The sequence below is a fragment of the Halichoeres trimaculatus genome, unplaced genomic scaffold (genome assembly GCF_033239565.1).
Source record: "Halichoeres trimaculatus isolate MK-OKI-2021-1 unplaced genomic scaffold, fHalTri1.1 fHalTri1_scaffold_7, whole genome shotgun sequence".
NCBI classification, from domain to species: domain Eukaryota; kingdom Metazoa; phylum Chordata; class Actinopteri; order Labriformes; family Labridae; genus Halichoeres; species Halichoeres trimaculatus.
Genome location: NW_027437185.1, coordinates 25,537,672 through 25,542,931, shown reverse-complemented (window position 1 = coordinate 25,542,931; position 5,260 = coordinate 25,537,672).

Genomic DNA, 5,260 nt, shown 5'->3' with positions numbered 1-5,260 from the left:
TGAAACTCTTGTTGTGTTAACGGCCCCTAAAGCTCATGTAAGGTTAGGTATGGGTACCAAATTAGGTACCTTCATGGCTAAAATTCACGTAAAATCAAAAGTTTCCATGTCGAGGTACCTAAATGCATCCTTGTAACTCTGAGGGAGTGGAAGAGAGACATTTTTTCATAAAAAAAAGAAGTACATTTTATTATTACAAAAAATACATTTTTTTTTACCATATAAACACACAAAGCACCAAAAATGGATACCGTTGTGTACTAATACCAATTGCCAGGTACCGAGTATTGGTACGGTATCATTTTAAATGTGAAAGGTACAAATATTTGTGTTGATTTTAACACCCCCTTTGAATTTGTTGACTACTCTAATCTCTTTGCTGATCTTGTTCTGTATGTTTATAGTGTTCTTGTAAAACCATCAACCGACAACAACAAAAAGCAAAGTCATCCTTTTTTTTTCCTTTGTTCAAACAACCGTATCGTGAAACCTACCCCTAGCAGTGCTTACAAGCATTAAAATCAAAATAAGGGTCTTGTTGCTGATGGTCTCATTTGGTTTCTTGATTGTTTCATAACCAGCTAAAACGCCTCACAGGGGTTTTAGATGGAGGCAGGTCTGTTGCAGGAGATGGCCCTTTTATTAAACCCATAGGTATCAGCTGTCACATATTTTACCCATGACTGTCACTGGCTGATAGACAAATCGCAATGCAAAATTAGGCCCCCAAACTAATGTATTCATACATTCAAAAGATCCATCAGACAAGGAGAAACCAAATAACTTTTCTTTTGTGGTGCCAAAAAAGTTTAAACCTCAAACCTCCCTTATATACATCTAGCTCTGTTTGAATTGTATTTAAATTGTTCTGAATTGACTGTCAGTCAATAGACTGTCATCAGACTCGTTTTTCTGGCAGCCATAAAAGCAAGTCTTCATAATCCTGTTTTTTGTGCATCTTGACACCATCGTTTTTTTAAGCTCCAAGGAGAAGGTAAAAGATTCGGATAAAATAGTGCCAGTTATGCTGCCGAGTCTGTGGCTCGACTGAGTGACACATCTCATGATAAATTCATGCCGGTGACAAGGCTGAGTGACTCTCGGGGCGTGGGTTAATTTGTCAGGAGGCCCGCATGTGCTTTGAGTTGTGGCACAATGACAAAGCAGAATGTCACCATTTCATTGTGTTAGGGAGAGAGAAAGAGAGAGAAATAGGCCGTGAAATGGCTGACTGTGTTAGCCCCAGTATACACGATACGAGAAATATGCCATGTTCACCAACCCATGTCTTAAACAGCTGGAGTTCGGGTTCATCTATCTCCATATTTTCGATCAACTTGTTCGAGACTTCTTCTGATCCATGACCTGATGTTCAGGTTTTGTGTGTTGGGCGCGCCTGAGGGGAAAAAGAGATGTTCTTGCTCAGGGGGCATATAAACCCTATGAAATGTAATAGTTATATAGCAGTAGAAGAAACTATCTCATGTATTTACTCAAGGACAGTCCTCAAGTAAAGTTTTGTCAGAGACTAGGTAAGAGAACCCAAATGCATGACAGAAACTGATTGCCGAAACAAAATCAGGCTTTATTGTGACAGCACAAACAAGCAGGCAGCTGTATCTGATATGGAGCAGGCAGAAAAAAGTTCAACACCAGGAGAGCAAAATTCAGTAAAAGTATCCAAAACACAAGGCAGTGGAGAAATCCAGGAAAAACAGGCAAAGGAGCAAAAAACCACAAGAACTCATATTGCAGAATGCTCTGATACATGGTATGAAAGACTATCTGGCCCTGAACCTAAGAGGGACTGAGGTTCAAATACTCATGGAAGTGATTGCTTGCAAACCACAGATGTAACACATGGAGGATTATCACCAAAACAAGAACAAGGCATTTTGAAGTTAAAAGGACAAGACGAACAATTAATGAACCCCATATCTATGATTGGGGCTGGGCCTAACAAGTTTTAAATGTTTGAATTCCTGCTATATTTATACCTCTCTACATTTTAGATAGAAGTATCTGAAATCATTTCATGTAGCTCTCTTGTATGGATTTTCAAAAAACTAGATTGAGGAAAACCAAAATTGAGCTCAATAAGGTTGAAAATCTGGCCTTGGTGAAGGTTATGTTGTTGAGCTAGGACTTATAACAATGGTCAAAGTGTATCAAGACCTCCACATGCAAGAGCCGATGTCCATTAACTGATTAGCTTTGATTTACTGATTAGAGTTGGGTGTGCAACAAAATGGCTAACTGCTTAGCAAGGTTTAGCTTTCTGGTTGATTGCATCAGACGTTTCTGTTTAACTCCTCTTTCTTGTTGGTAGGAATGTGATGTTTTACAGGGCACAATATACTGTTGCCATAAATCATCAAGGTGGTCCTCTGACGTCCATCTAAGCTCATGCGTACTCTTTCCTTCTTCAGTCACTTTGCCTCTATTTAGACAAATAGACAGACTACAGAGTGTGCTCTTGGTGGTCCTTAGGGTTTTCCCTTAACAAAAGGATTTCTGATCAAAAACACTGAAAATTCATTCAAAATGTATGTTTTTAAATAAGTGCCGCAAGTGCAGTATCAAAAATGAGCCTTTGCTGACCTTTGTTGAAAGGGGTAATCTAATCCAAAATTGTGCTGATGAGCTTGTTGTGTGTACCCCACTTTGGGTAGCTTGCTACTTCTTTTTTAAAGAAAGCGTAACATTAAATTCTGTATTCTCTATTAATTTTAGATAATTTTCCTTTTCATAACTGATGCACTCACTTGACCCTTTACGTTTGATATTCTGTATCTTCACAGTCAGGTCTGATCCGGTTTTGCCATTCAAGAATCTGGAGGTAATCAGCATCAGTTACCTGCTTTGAACCACAGATCTATTTTGGAAGTACAAAAAATATAAAAACAAAATCTTGCATCATTGCATTCGTAATTGTAGCTAATATATTTCTACAACACTGTCTGAAAAATGGTTGCCATTTAAAGCCATTTAACCAGGTGTTTAAGATTCAGCACATCAAAAGCTGTGTTCAGATCTGAGGCACATTGATGCTGGACCGTCAGTGTTGCTTGGCTCTTCAGTTGTGTGCACTGCTCATCTTTCACAATGAAGGACACTTAACCTTTGGAAATGACATTTTTCAACCTCCATAAATCTTTAGACAAACAATGGCGGCTTTGTTTTCATCTGCTCTGGTCATTGAAATTTCTGTAAGACATTCTACAGGAAGCAAAAAGGTCCTTGAATCTGTATCAAGTCATGCCACAACGGCCATGATTAACCACTAGCAGTTATGCTGATGAGGCCGAACATGACCTGTTATGTTAATGACATCATTAATTAAGCTTATTAGTTTAAACTTCAATTAGTGGATATTTCAGTCAATGTACTTGTCTTCACCTGGGTGGTGATAAAATGAGCCGGAGGGACAAAGCTCCTACTGAGTGACATCACCTGCTGTCAGATATTAACTCTCTCATCAGCTCCTTATCCTCTGCTCAAAATACAAGCAAAGACCTATGCTTTCTCTTTCCTATTTTTGTTTTCAACACTATTTCCCCCCATTTAGTTGCTTGGCAACCAAGACATCATGGCATACACTACATTATGTTGCTTGTATACCAGATGAGCTGTCTCTATTACCGGTGATCCTTTCCTGCATCTTGCTTTTGAGGAAGAGAAATACTGAGTCCTTTATGGCCACTGCTTTAGCTTGAACTTTGTATTGTTATATCTAGTGTCCTTTTTTCAGTTACTGCTGGCTTTCAACTCCATTAGGTCGGGTCAGAGAGAAGAAGATTTGAGGAGAGCGCCTTCTAAATTGAACCTCAAGAGCCAAGTCACAATCCATAAAGCACAGGGCTGCTGTGTCATGGAGCATGTTTCAGTGTGATGGATGAGTGCTCATCTCGGGCCACACTGAGGTATTGAAAATATTGGAGAGGAGCAGATCTCCTGCCTGTTCTCAATTAGCCATCCACAGACGAAGCACCACACGCCAGGTTGCTGTTGTCTTGTACAGGCTGCCCACCCATCACTGCCTAAATCCTTCCACCATATGTCAGGTGTTGCCCCAGACCACTGTATCTCCCCACTTTCACCCAAGAGCACAGCACTCCTCGAACAAAGGTTTAATCCAAAGTGCTATCCAAATGCAGAACAACCTCTCAGAGGAATGTGTTGGACAGATAACAGACAGTGGTCTCCAAGCCTTTAAGGGCAAGTGAATAGAAAAGCTCCTGACCTTAACAGAATTTGATTGTCGAGCGTCAGTCAACCATGTGATTGGTCAGCCAATGGACTGTGTGTGTGCAGTTCACTTGACTATTGATCACAATCCCAATCAATTACAGGAAAAACTTCCAATCATACTATATGAGTTTATCAGAGAGCATTTTTTGCTTGCTCTACAACTTTTAAATTGATAAATGTATTAGAGGTGCAATATTTTCATGATGAGGAATTAAAGCCTGTTGCCATGAGCAGAAATAGCCACCACTTCAAAATTTGACTTAAGCACAAGACCTTCCTCAGCAAACATTTTGAGGATGGAAAAGATTAAAAAAGCCAAAACCTCAACATCATCAGGGACAAAGTTAAACCAACTTCACCTGAATACATAGAATATGTTAACTGTAGTTTTTGTGAACTCATTAAACAGCCATTAAAGGCTGATTAATTAAACATGTATTCACTTTAGATTTTAATTTAAAGCAAGCTGGGGGTGTCAATGTAAGGAACTGAGGAGGAGGAATAGAAAGTCCAGGATAAATCAGTACACTGAAGTTGATTAGGCAATTTAATTGGATTTCTGCCCTTTTCCAAGCAAGCACCAGGCTTAAATCAATTTATGGACAAAAGTATGTTCACCTCAGCTACAGCAGGTGTTGATATCTCCCTTTCAGGAAGAAATTAAAGGCCCTTCTTTTAAATCTATTATTTCATTAACCAAAACCATTAAGAAACAACTAAAACCCAACATGTAACAACCTCAAGGTAGTAATATCAGTTCACTGAAACAAGTGTTGCACTGCCCTGAAAATTGCTGAAGAAAAAGTACAATGTAACTATCCTTTGAAAAAAGACTTGATGAGTCACTTAAGAATTATTGAGAAATTATCCCATCCTGTATCGTTTGTCATTATTAAGAGGGTTAGGGTTAACCCTGACCCAACCTAACCTTACTCCAGCCCTTCAGATCTAACCCAGCTTTTTAAGTAGTTCAGCTGAAGATAATTTCCACATTTAAATACAATTCTCT